Below are 15,277 nucleotides of genomic sequence, written 5' to 3' on the forward strand. Positions count from 1 at the left end.
TAGTTGCATTGGAACATCGAGATAAATATATCGAGTAGGAATTTTTCAACTTGACAGGTATTAATAGATTTTATGGTGTGCATGTTATACTATGTACATAAACTTTCAAGTACGCACTTGAAAAAATATTAAAATTGGCTACAAGATCCAATAAACATTAAACACAATTAGACAATTGATCTGAATACGTATTTCATGTGAAAACTGGATGTCACGACCTAAATTCAATAGGAGAACATATCCAAATATTAAGGCTAAATGCATTAAAGCGATACTATTCGTATAACAATTGGCAAGCTTTCAATATTCCATGCTCACATTTTATGACGGTTTGTTTACGATATAACATAAACTACAAAGATTTTATTGAAAACTATTATAAATTATAAACTTACACTACATGTTATGCTCCTCAGTTTCAACCTGTACCGCTGAAGATTACTGGATCACACCTATAAATATGTCTGTCTTACATCTAGATCCATCGTAGTTGACAAAACCATGCAGATCAAAGAGTTCGCATTATTACAACGAGATAAATTAGACAGAACAAAGTGCTTAACAACGATGTTCATTCTTTGGTCAACTTGGTCACAACCGACGAAAGTGTACTTTGTTAAGGAGATAGACACCTGATAATTATAGATTTTTGTGTGGTCAAGATTTTTTTGTTGTAAATGTTGAAACATTAGAATGTTTGTTACAGTATATTGTAAATAATTTATATTTAATTAAAATTGATTTTTATTTTTTCTTTCTTCTGTTCTCTATGTTATAAATAAATTATTTTTACGTAGACAATGACATTAAACTCAGGACCAATTGCTCCGAACATTTTATATAATTAGAATATTTATCTATCAAAAACCATATGAGATAATTGAAATACGCTCGAAATAAAATGTAGACAACGTGAGACAGTTGTATGTCGTATTCTCCCACTATACTGCAACATACTTCGACTGCTATATGGTTCGAAGTTTTATAGGATTGCCAGATTAAGGTTTGTCCGGTTAGACAGACATCTTATCACTGCACTTATTGAGAGATGAAGACTAGAGTCGCATACATTTCACATATCGATTGGAGAGTGCACAGTTACGACGCAAGATGTGAAAGTTTGGATTAGATTACTTATTGATAGCGAGCTTGTTACTGGTCAGAGCCATGATCATTGGTTGCATGTTTACCAAGTGTTACTCGGTATGACCCTACCTCTTGAACAAATTAGGTATTCAAGATTGAGTTTAACATGGTTAGGGTAGAGTTTTATAGATTAGTTGACGATGCCGACGAGAAAACTATAACAAGATATGCACAAATATATGTTCTACAATTGATGGGTAGAAGTATATTCGCAAAAAAATCAACTCGTTATGTGTATTTAATGTTCATACCATTCTTAGCTAATCTGTATCACATGAGATATTCTTGAAATGGAGCTTGTTTGGCATGACTGTATAGACAGTTATGCAAGAAATCCAAACAAGATATCCATGAAATTTCTAGAGCACTAATACTGTTACAAATATGAACTTGAGAACGATTCTCAATAGTGGCTCCACAATTCCTACATATCAATGCCCATCAATTACGCGATCGAGCTTATGATTTAAGGTATGCTATTTAAATTTAATTTAGATTAACTATAAATTTTTATACGTATTACATTTAAAATTTAAAATATTAGTTGAACAATACAGATTGAGAAATCAATCTTGTGTGACTGGGTCGTCTACACATGTAGTCTCTTAATATAGGTACATGTTTAATATTCTTCAATTTGATCGAACTTGAATTTTAAGTTCCGTATTATTTGTTTCATACAATGTGTTGTATTTTAGATTATCTAGGAGTTGTACAAAGCTGTCACAGATAGTTTTCCACATTTCAATACGAACGGTCAAAACATATGGCAAATGATTAGTCCTCACATGTTTCTACATTGGTGAGTGGTATCATTATGACAAAACATTTAGACAGTTTGATCTTCAACAAGATGTTCTACATGGTTGTAATACAAAACCACTGTTGCACTACATTAACTTGAGAACTACTGATTGGTCAGATAGTTGCTCATTTAGTGAGGCGATAGACTAAATTACAGAAGGTTTACTGATACAAGATTTCCAATTGGACAATTTAATATGGATGTAACTTAAGAATACATCCATTCGTATAAAAACATTACCAACCTCTATATCACCCGATCGGGAGCTACTGTGGGTTCTCTAGTACACATTTAAATATTGTATAACAATTTTTAATACAAAATTTTCAATGCTTTCCAATTTATTTTAATATTTCATAGATATCGAACAATAGTAGATTTTAGGATGTTGTAGATGATCCATAACAAGTCCTAAATATATATATATATATATACACACAACGATAACGAGCAGTACATAGAGAACATTCAATATATATATGATGTCTCTATTGTAACTACTTCAGGCTAAAAGAGACGTGCTCAAGTGCAAGAGCTTGAACAATTAGAAGAAGTTAACCAACACGTGGAAGAAGTGTCTTTCGTGACACAGATGCAAAACAAACATTAATATGATACCGACATTTGGAATGACATTATGATTCAAGAATCAAACAATCATCAGACTTTGGAATAGGATATTACGATTCAAAGGAAGGTTCATCATCATCAAACTTTGGACAACTATACTATGATTTCGGGAGCGATCCATCAGCTTCATACATATTGGTCACGAACGCGATCATGGAGAACATAATGAATATTTGTACTAAAAAACGACACAGTGATACGTGAACAACCAGATGAGCAACAACAAGAGAATTAGAAGAAAATACAACCATAAAGAGTTTAGAGTCAACGACAACCAACTAAAAATCATCGACGTCTAGGTTGCGGTACACATCGTTTTTTTACATAATTAATAATTATAAAAAAATACTAAAATAAATTCTAAATCATTAAAAAATCTAAAATAACATAAATTACAAAAATTTTACTTAATGATTAAAAACAATCCAACAACCCAACCTGGTTGAATTGAATTAGGAAATTAATTCAGGTTATTCGGGTTGTCAATCCAACCAATTTGAACAACCAATTTACACGTTTAGTTAAAACAAACAATTAAAAAATATAAATATTTTTTAATTGATATATAAGTTTGCAAAAATTAGAAGAAAAAACAATATCTGCAAATATAAATGTTTGATAAAACTTGCAGAAAAAAAATTTAAAAATAAAACATGAGACAATAGATAAATATTATTATTTAGTACTTAAAAGATAAAGATATGAAATAAAAAACATAAATTAGATAATGAAAATACAAAAGATCCTAATTTTTTAAAATTTAAATCTATAATTTAAAACTTAAGAACGTAAAGATGATAAGTTTAAAACAATTATAATTTGAAATTTGTCAAATATTTGAGAAATTAGCAAAATATTTGAATAACAAAATTTGTTTTGTATGTATATAAATAGTTTTTTTTACTACTTTTATTTAAAAAAGAACATTGTAATTTACCCTTCGTATATTTTCTAACTAAATTATATTTTAAAAACAATCATAAAATTTTTTACATAATTAAATCTTAAATATATAAAATTTTGTAAAATTGGACAAATATAGACAAAAATTAATATTTTGTAAATGTTTAACAACCAAAATAAAATAAAATAAAATATAAAAAAAGTCAAAAAAATATCGAACATAATATTTAAATATCTATAAGGTGATTATGATACGATAAACAACAAGCAGTAAGAGTATCTGTGCTGATATAGTACCTATGGACCAAACAAACTTGACCATATATGTGAAGACAAGTCATTTGTTTGATTGTTTTTATTAAACCAATTTATTGATCATACTTAAGGCTAATAAAATGCTAATAATATAAATTAAACATAAGCATAATATACGTATCATAATACAATTGCTTATGATAATTTAAAAAACTTGCAAATTAAATTTGAAGGACAGTTCCATTTTCTTCCAATTGTTTTTTTTTTTTTTTTTTTTATCAATCTACTACAAAGATACTACACAAAAACATCATATAAAATGAAAATATGATAAATTATTTCTTATATATATATTATATAAATTTGATAATAAGAAAATATATTTGATTAGTTATTTTTTTCTAAAACAACGAAATCTTTTCCAATAACCACAAAAACCGATAATATAATACAATAATAATAATATAGTGAAAATTTATATAAATAAATTAGATAGAATGAATTTAACAAGTACAAATAAATTTTATATCCTTAGTGTAAAAATGGAGAATGAATAGGTCATTTGAAGAGGAGAGTTTTTGTGAAAGATGGAAAGAAGGATCGAAACGGAGAAGAGTGCTGAGAGAATGAATGGGAGAAGAAGATTTAAAGGAAGGAGAAGAAGATTGCCGAGAGGTTCTGACCGAGAAGAAGAATGGAGAAGAAGATTTGAAGGAAGGAGGGCAAGTCTGACTCGCCCTCTGATCTTCACGGGAAAGCTTGCATGAAACGACCTATGCATGCGTCTGTCCCTCTGTGATCTGTGATATTGGAGAATAAAATAGAGGCATGCATCTGATGCAGGTCGAGTTCTCGCCCTCTTTGATTTTTTTTTTTAAGATAAAGTTCGAGCGTTCAACGTTCGACCTTTATCTCTCTTCCAAAATCCAATCCATTTTCGTAATAAATTTTAAAATGACATTATTTTCGTAATAAGTTTGCAAAAAAGACATTATTTTGGTAAATTATCCCATATAATCAATACTTACAAATTCACAAATCTTAGAAAACATAAACATTAGTTCCAAAATAGAAGTTCTAATATTACTTTCCTAATTTACAGATCTTAATAGACCAAACCTACAAATCTTAACAAATATTAGAAAACATAATATACAAATCTATCCGATAAAAATAGAAAACCAAACTTATAAATTCAATAACGATATTACTCCTCCCTCGAAGCCACAAGATCTCATCTAATTATTAGTTTCAAAACTAAAAAAGATTACGTATATATTTAGATGATAAAATCTTGTTCTTTATTATTTAATAACAAAAAATATATATATACCTCTCTTCAGATATTCAATATATATCCCCTCCTTTGCTTTTTTTCTCTCGAACAGCAACAAAATCTACAAAAATAATATAATGTGAGAACACAGATAAATGTATAATTATATTGTTTGAGAAAATATGAACGATACAAACCTAAGATTTGTTAGTTTTTTTTTTTTCTTTGTTAAGATTAGGATGGAGAAGGAAGGCAGTGAGAAAGTTAAAGAATGGAGTGATCGGAGAATGCGGAAAAAATTAAAACCTTTTACCAAAAACAACCGTGAGGCAGGACATGCAGAGAAATAAGGTGAAGGAACACAAGTGGTGAACATGAAAACAAATTGTAGTAAAAAAAAGTGATGAAAGAATTTGGTGAAGAGGGGAGGGGGATGTGAGAAAAACAGTAGGGATAGGAGAGTTTTTGGTGTGGAGAAGGTGGATGTTGCGGTGGATCAAAAGGCAGATCTAAAGAGAAAGGGGTGAGTTTTCCCAACGATTTGACAAGAGGGAGAGTGCTTTTACCATTGTGGCATGGCAGTCGGATGGCAGCTGGGAGCAGGCGCATGCATTTGACCGGCGTAGGGCAGTGTTCTTTCACCTCGAATAGGGCGAGCTTTTTTTAACACTCGCCTCTTCTTGTCCCGTATTTCAGATCCTTTAGTTTATGATATCATAATTTCATGATTGTTAAACTAAATTAGAGAAAAAAAAAGAAGAAAGAAAGATGACTAAAAGCATAGCTTAATGACTTGGTATCTTCGTAACAAAATGGTTTTTAGTTTAAATTCTTTGTACATTTGTATTAAAAACAAATATTTTAGTTAAATTATCATTTTAGTCTATATGGGTTTTCATTATAATGTACAATTAGTCTTTGAATACCAATCAAGGATCAAAAGATCGATATCAATGAAAATTTTGAAAAACGACTTTATAAAAATTGGTGAAAATTGTTATAATTATAAGTTAATGAAAGCTTTATTTTTACTAGATTGACTATATTTAACAACTTTAAACATCATTTTCTACATTAAGTAAGACAATATTGTAAAATATTAGGTGTAAACCTTAATGCGAGAATGAAATTTAGCTCAAATAGCACTTCTTTGTATCTGTGGACAAAAGATCTTGGTTTAAATTTTTCTACCGTATTTGATTACAATTTTAAAAATATTGTAAAATAATGACAAACTTAATATCAATTATTAATTAAAAAATTAAAGGACGTTAAATATTTACGTATAAAATGATGGTAAATTGTTTATTATAAAATAAAGTCATACAAATATAAAACAATAGAAAAATCATAACATAACACAAACATAAATGGAAAAAGATAAAAGAAGAAATAAAACTCTACATATAGATAGAGCTTGAAAGAAAATGAGAGGAATGTTAGAGTACTCTCTGAGTTGAAATGATCAAAAACTTCAATATAAAATATTTGAATGAAAATATCTCATTTCATACCGATAAAGATTTTGGTAAAAGATAAAAAGAAAAACTTACTTCAAATTACTTTCTGCTCCCTAAAATTAAGTATATATTCGTACTAAAAAAATTACAAATATGACTAACATTACGATATGGCCTCTCATTCATAAATTCTAACAGATTTTGTTATATTATAATTTTTTTTAAAAATGATAGTATTTTGTAAGATGAAAATAGAAAGTTAATCGATAAAGGTAATCAATAAATATAAAAAACAATTATTCAATAAATGTAGAAACTTAAATAATGTTTATTATTAAGTTCAGCTGTTAACGTCGACTTTTACTGCTCAACCCCTTAGTTTATTCCTCTTTTATCTCTAATATAATACTTTAGTAGCATTTACCTAATCATATTTATCAAATACTGAATTTTATAATCGATCTTAACATATATCCAATAACTTATTAAGTCATATTTCTAGAATGGCTCAATGATAATGATGAAGGATAATGAGCCAAAGTTAGTCAATAAAGCTTAAGTGGATTCAGTTAGTTTAATTATCATAATTTAATAACTTTCCTTTTTTTACTATGATTTAGTTGGATAAGATCTAATCTAATATTGCCGACCTGTGAATTAAATTTAATACTTTATGGTTACAAAATGGATAACTTAATTGGGTCAAATACTATAATCTTAATTGAGTTTTATTTATCACCACGGTTACGGTTGTATCTAATGTTCTTAAATTGTGTTGTTTTCGATATTAAAAAAGAATAAATGGAAGATAACATTGTTTTTGTTAATGGATATCGAGAATTTGTTAGATTTGATTTAAATCTAAAATTAATGGATTATCATTGATGTCAATATGGAATTATTATCGACAATTAATATTTCTATAAATAATGTCAACATGAATTCATCTCAACTAATATTACTTGAAAATTAAGAGACCGTTTGGGGGAATGATTACAAAGAAAGTGTTATGATAAGATACGTCTAGAGGCAGGGTTACAAAGGAAATGTTATGATATCATCTACTAGTATCGAGTTGTTCTAAAAAAATTATATAATAATAATAATAACAATACTATATGAAGCAACTATGTATCCAAGACGTTATTCTACAATTGGGCTTTCCAATTTTTAGTCAAACGGGCTTCTACAATTGTTTGTTCATACTTCTAAGTTCTAAGGCTCAATTCTTATCTTCCTGGACGACATTTACATTACATTCTCTTTTTGTACTTTTTGACTTAATACAAACTTTCTCTCTTCCTTTGCTTATGAAATTTGTAAGAAAGGATGAAATGGAGAGTTTGAGTTTCTCGATAAATGAGCTTTTTAGGTTCCATACTAGAGAATTTTTAAAGCTTAATTAATAGGATTAATGGAATTTTTAACTAAAGCAACAACAATCGAGCATGTATAATCAACTTATGAGTTTAGATTTAATGTAATCAAATTAATAGGTAGAATTCCAAGTGGAATATCTTCATGTAAGAATGTGTGAGTTTAGACTTAAGCCAGAACCTTCTAATTAGTGAAGTTCCATTGATTTTTATTCAAATTTTTGTTCTACATTTTTCTTTGATTTATCGTTAAAATGAATTCATTGGTGCCAAATTCTATTGTTTGTTCATATAAATATTTCTACAACCAATTACATGAAACATTACCAACAATAGAATTGTTTTTATGGGAAAAACAAAAACATCACCAATAGGACTCTTCTTGACAAATAAATTTAACTTTTCTTTTAAATCTATAATAATTCAGTGATAAAAACTTAACATCAATAAACTCTAATCCACACAAAATAAATAATGAAACTATACCTTACTTATTTTTCATGAAAACAAAATCAATTTATTTTTCAAGTCTAGTTATCGATGTTAGAAACATAGCATTGGTAGACACTTATTAACAAGTACACTGAAATAACAACAATGATATACATATTATTTTTTCTTTTCATATGAAATTTCAACTTTCTCCAAGTCTATCAATGATAGAAACCTACCATTGAAGGACTCTCAAATACACAATAATTAAAAATATAATTGAAACTATATAGTTTCTTACTGTTTACGAAAAAAAAAATCAACTTTTTTTAAGTCTATCACTAATCGAAACTCATGATCAATAAACTATAAACAAATAGCGAAAAAAAAAACTATAAATTTTCTCACTTTTCATAAGAATATATTCAACTTTCTTCTACTCTGTCATTGATAGAAACCTATTATCGATAGACAATACTAATCAAACACCTTAAAAAAAACCACTAAAACTATGCATTTTCATATTTTTTTATGAAAATAAATTCAATTTTCTTTAAGTCTATCGATGATAGAAACCTATTATCGACAGACTCTAATAAACAAGACAAAAAAGACAATCACTTTAAATATATCTTTTATGACATGGTTCTATCATTGATGGAAGTTTATCGATTATAAAAGTTCATCACTGATATAAGCATTAACAATCAATTTCTATGAATTATTCAAAGCTAAAAAAAAAATTGTGAAACATATATGTTTTCAGGGATGTGTGTATTTTCATCGTCAATAGAAGTTTATTAATGATAAAAGTGTATCACTTATAGGTTGGAACCATTATTAATCAATTTTTATCATTCATAGAAAAAAAAAAAATCATGAACCACACTAATATATTTTCAATGATATGCTTCTATCGTTGATGAAATTTTATCAGTTATAAAAGTATATCATTGGTAATGTACTATCACTAATAGATCTGTGATACAAAAATATTGATGATAGAGGTATATCAATAGTTTGCTATCACTTTTAAACTGATATATTTCTTTGATAAAATCCTATTTGTAACAGAAAAATATTGATGATGATAATATGATATCAATGATATATTTCTACAAAATGAGCCTATCAACGATAGGTTGTTATTAGGTCTATCAAATATTTTTCTGGATAATTATTATTTTTAAAATTTAAACTTTATTATAATGTAGTTATTCAAAATTTAAAATGTATGTTACCATGTGAAATTTGAACTTTGCTATAATATCCATTTTACCTAATACTTTTCTCAAACTTATGTGTGAGACTTTCCTTCAAATCAAAGTTATATTTGCATTCTAATACACATGCTCAACGAAAGGTTCTCTATTCTTTTATATAAACAAATAAAAATAGGAGCAAAATAATCTAAAATCTCAACTTAACCAAGACACAAAACATTTGCAAAATTTGTGATAAAATTAACAAGTTTAATACATGGATGATGTATTTAATACGTATTCGATGCTGATACTTTTATATATGTATTTAATACGTGATTTAGTATATTTTTTTGTTAATTTTTTTAGATGACAAAGATAAGCAACTTATCTAGTATTTACCAACTCAAAACTATATAAATACATTTAAAATGTTCAATCTCTCATCCAAATTTAAAAGAAATAAATAAATAAAAGACCAAATCTTAGAATCATTTAATCTTCATTATCGTATTTGAGTCTCCACAAATTAAGTTCTTGTAAAATATAACCCTCTTGAATATCATTAATAATTTAATAGAGAAGTTCTTCGTTTATATCTAATTCATACTTTTTTCTAATCAATTTGTGTCCCTTTTCTATTGCACATCGTATTGATTTGTGCTTCAATAATTTTTACGTTGTTTTCTTGTATTGTATTTCGTATCATTGTAATTAATGTGGCATTTTATTATTTTTCGATATTTAGTGAACTACATTTATTATCTTTATGTTAAATTCACTTCTATCCTATATTTGTTTTAAAGAAAAAACATATATACATCTTCAAACATATCAATGTCTTAAATTTTTAGAAATTGATGTATCGTCGTATCTTATCATATATATATATATATATATATATATATATATATATATATATATATATATATATATATATATATAAATTTGTGTATGCGTTTCTTCAACGTCAGATGATACTTAAAGCGATGTTATAAAAGAAGTTCGTCGTTTCTCTCAACTTCAAACAAAAAGCTTAGACACCATTTTATGGACAAATAGCAAAAATCATACTTAATGCCGGTGGTAGTTAATTACAATTATCAAAATTAATAATTAAGCCTTCAAACTCCAAATTCAAAAATTAAATCCCCATTTCAAACTAATAAAATGATATAAATATTAAAAGTTTAATAGCATAATTATAAGAACGATGAGATGAGAAGTAGTTTTTGTAATTTGTCATAATTTTCTGAGAGAACAAATTAGATTAAGAATGCAATAATGGGATCGCACGTGTCTATTAATTTTATATTTTACCACATTATGTATTATATTAATTTTGATGTAAACAACATTGAGTAGAACATATAAATTACCTACTTTCCTCAATGGACATCATCTAAAGACCAAACAATCTCATTAACAGATTCACATGACCACCCAAGAAGTTTGAACGACAAAATAAATAAATAAATAAATAAATAATGTTTTGAAAATATTTAAAAAATTAAAAGCAAAAAGAAAAAAGTAAACATAAAAAAAAAAAAAGGTTAATTTTGCAGATAGTGGTTTAGAAGGTGATGATATGATAACCTTAAGATTCATAGCTTTTTCCTCCATTGCTATTGATGGCCACCACCTTTTTCAAACCCATTTTCCAAATATTTTAGGCTAAACCATTTGTTATTTTCCCTTTTCTAAAATAATATTTAATATCAACCATACCAACACACAAGAAAAAGTTTGTTTTGTTTTGTTTATGTGAATAGTGTCATGATGTGTATCTAATTTATGTATTTCATTGTCGTCACATGCGTAAAATAAATTAAATGAAAAATATATAAAAAGTCCCTACAACGTAATCATCCTTATGGCTTGTCGTTTAAGATAAATCAAAAGTTATCACGTAGAGAACTTTTCTCTTTTAAACCCTGAACTTTGGAGTTTGTATTAATTTAAATCATAAACTAATAGATGTGTTAATTTTTAAATTTAAACTTTCATAAATATATCCATTTAAACCAACGACTTTCACAAGGGTGTTCGAGTAGAACATAATGAATGGTTTTAATTAATACATTTATATAAATTTAGAGTCAAAATTGATACACTTGTAAAAGTTTAAGGTTTAAATTGATACAATTATTAATTTGTGGTTTAATTGATACAATTCACAAAATTTAGAATTTAAATTGATACAATAATTAGTTTAAGGTTTAAATTGATAAAAATCACGTTGATATGATTATTAGTTTAAGGTTTAAATTGATACAAAATCTCAAAATCTAAGCTTATAAATTTAAAATTTTTTCCTAACTTCATGGTCGGAGGGAGCATAGAGATTGATACAACCACATCAAAATATTATTTCAATTAAAAAAGTTACTAAAAAACTTACCACATACTGTACGTTATGATAAATAATTTAGTTGAATGCACAAATATGCTTTTAAGATTATGGTATTAAATTTTCGTCTACATGTCAAGATTAACAACATCATTCTAAAAAGTGAAACAATAATAATTGCATTTCGATTAAAATTAGTTGGACGAATTGACTTTAATAATTTATTAATTGCATCTCACTAGCCGTACTTAGATAATGTAAAAATAACTGAATCATCATTATATATTCTATACTTCTTTTTTTACAACTTTTAAATATTTAAGATTGGGCGGTTTTCACCCCCTCGAATTAAAGTGGATGGCCGACTGGTGGTTATATATATATACATACATACACACACATAGAATGGTGCATAAATCTATTCTTTTCTTTTCTTTTTTTAAATTAATCTTTCGCCAATCCTATATATTTGTCTGTTGTAAAAAATAACTATTCAAAATCAATTAATGTATTACACAAGGACACAAGTCATCTTCTTTTTCTAATGGATGGCTCCTTTGATAGGACTAATCCAAATTTGGTTTTGAATTTGAATTTGGTTGAAATTTGGTTTTTTGATGATATTAAATATGCGTAAAATATATTTTATTGTGAAGAACAAAACGGTAGTTTCACACACATCTTATGTCATTTGAAAGTCAAATTTCATACCAAATTTAAACTCTAGATGGTATTTTAGTTGGGCTAGCTCTTGAAAAGGATCGTACAAAAAGAACCTAAAAATCATATACAATGTTATAAGATGAACAATAAGTATTCATAAGTAAATAGAGATAAAGAGACACGGAGATTGGTAACTAAATTTGGTGCAATCTTACCTACGTCTAAGGAGTAGTACACCTAATAATGAAAAGAAACTTTGTTTTGTACTGACTCAGGTAAAATAACTTTTCCTTGAAGAGGTTTGAGTACTAAGAAGTTATGAATTAGTTTAAAGAGAATTATGAGCTTATGGGGTTCTACAATATTACGAAGTTTAAAGATATGAAAGTGATATTTTCTAATGGTGAGATCCACAAACTCTTTTGGTTAATCAATTAAGCGAAGTTCATGAATCCCTATTTTTCAACTCTTTAGGTTAAAACACATCCACTAGGGAGAATATAATTTAAACTCTCCCCTAAGTTCAAGAATCTCTCACTTGTTGTAATGATCATTTCCCGTACAAACTTTACATAGGCTCTCCTAAATGTAAGAAATACTCACACGAATATTAGCTTGACAATTTATTTTTAACATCAAAAGTAATAGTCAAACTTTATTGTTTTATAAAGTTATTTTATAAAAATATTGAACCTTTTTAAATTAGTTGATCAATTTATTTATAAAAAAATACCTTCCTAAATCTAAACAATTTGTAACTCAAAATTCAAAAACTAAATTATTAGTTTTATGAAAGTTATTTATGACTACTATTTTTTATAAACAATAATAATGATAAAGAAAATGGAAAAGGGTAGGCAATAAAGCCAAAAGGAAGGGATAATGTTGGTGGGATTGTATATATACAAATATATATATGTATGTGGGTCAATTATAGTTGGATATACAAAATCTCGAACCCTCTCCTCCCAATAATAATAATAATCTGTTAATCAATCTAAGTAGATCATAATTGAGGCGATTCGTGTAATTAAAACCCATTAATTCCCACTTTCCAAATTACAAAATTTAATATCAAAACAACCATTAATTTCTTTCTTAATTAACCTTTCTAGTGCTCTTTATCTTATCATCTCCCAACTTCAAATTCTTTCTATGCATTAGATTGGCTTGTCTTCTTCCTTCTTTTTATTTTCATTCTCTTTAATTCTCCACTCATTGTATTGGATTCTTTCTCTAATTACCGCACCTTTTCAATCAAACTACATACCAACCATAAATAATGGTTTACAAATATAATCAATATTTAAATTTAATACTATTTGTCTATATTTTCAATTATTATGTACTTTGAGTTGAATCTAGTCTATATATTATTTTTGTCTTTTATTCGTAGTTCTTATACTAGGAGAAAAAGTGATAATTTTAATTATATATCTTTATTTTCATTTTTAAGGGACCAAAAAATTACTTTTAAAATTAAGTCCAAATGAATCGATATTGAGAGTGAATCAAAATGAATCTATGGACGAAAATGAACATTTTGAAAATGTGAGAACACAACGAACGTCGGATGAAATATTTTTATCATAACAATATGGTTTTTAAAAGTTAATTTTAATTATTATTATTTGTATTTGTATGATAAAGAAGAGGGGAGTATGTGATTAGGTGCATTTTATAAGACTACACCATTCAAGTAACATATGACACAAAACATGGTAGATTATTATTATTATTATTTAGTATCAACAACTACACATAATTATAAATATGAGAGATCGAACTTCTTACTTTTGTCTTAGACAAAAAGATAATATATATCAATTAAACTCACTTATTATTAAGTCAATGTAAACACAACTTAGCATGATCATTGACACATATATGATCAAAACTTGGAATTCTTATGTCATATTGAATTACCAATAGCTTCGACTGATGGGGATCGAAATCAAAGCTTGGATCACCTTCTTAGCTCGTTCCTTGGAGATCATTTGATATGATGTCGCCCATTCTATTAACCCAAACAAGAAACAGCTTTAAAAATTAATCCAAATGTTTCTCTGAATCTTGATGCTTTGGCAATGGCTGCACATTGCCATTTTGGGTATCTCTTGAATCAAATGAATCTAAAAATGGAAATGACCAATTTCCAAATGAAGTGTGTTGTGGGGCTAGGGGATGTTCTTTCTTCAACTTACCAAAAAACACCCCCGAATCAGATTGTTGCTAATGATGGTACGGGTCGGGGCCGCCTGGACTGAGTCGGGTTGGTTTGTAACCAAATTTCTTGGTGTATTCGGTCCCTAGTCGAGATATTTCAGTGGCGATTCGAGATTGGTTTATTTTAATCTGGTTTGAACTTGGCTTGACCCAAATTTCGAAGAGTTTGGTGATTCTGTTGATGGGGATTATTGTTGGGATTAGTAACTTTGTATGATGTTGGAATTTCTTTGGACCAAGGAAATTACGAGCTTTCACTGTTGAAGGTGAAAAGAGTAGGAGCAAAATCATAAAACAGAAACTCAGACTGGCCATGGGAGTTTTTCTTTGCAGATTGAAGTTGGAAATGTAATTTGAGAAGGGAGAGAGTTTTGGGAAGAGGTAACGACTTCAAGGTTTTGCTTCTCCCTATATAGTGTTGGGCATATGGAGAGAGAGATATTGATTTTTTTAATTAATATTTTTTTCTTTTGAACAAAACTTTTTCTAAAGTACTTTATAAATATTATAGAACAGAATTCAAACTTATTTTAAATATTATTGTCTTCTGAAA

At 27.4% G+C, this 15,277-nt stretch overlaps 1 long non-coding RNA gene across 2 annotated transcripts; it reads right to left on the bottom strand.

Annotated features, from left to right (window-relative positions):
• Nucleotides 1-2,260: 2,260 nt before the first annotated feature.
• Nucleotides 2,261-5,599, bottom strand: LOC127144500 (uncharacterized). Of its 2 annotated transcripts, none has more exons than XR_007816231.1 (3): nucleotides 5,213-5,599; nucleotides 5,073-5,136; nucleotides 2,261-2,759 (listed from the first exon to the last, which is right to left on the bottom strand). It is a non-coding gene; the product is annotated as an uncharacterized LOC127144500 (long non-coding RNA). The 2 variants fall into 2 exon arrangements; XR_007816230.1 differs by having other exon boundaries at nucleotides 2,397-2,759; nucleotides 5,322-5,599.
• Between the last annotated feature and the right edge of the window lie 9,678 nt (nucleotides 5,600-15,277).

Source organism: Cucumis melo, chromosome 12, assembly GCF_025177605.1.
Source record: "Cucumis melo cultivar AY chromosome 12, USDA_Cmelo_AY_1.0, whole genome shotgun sequence".
Taxonomy (NCBI): Eukaryota; Viridiplantae; Streptophyta; class Magnoliopsida; order Cucurbitales; family Cucurbitaceae; genus Cucumis; species Cucumis melo.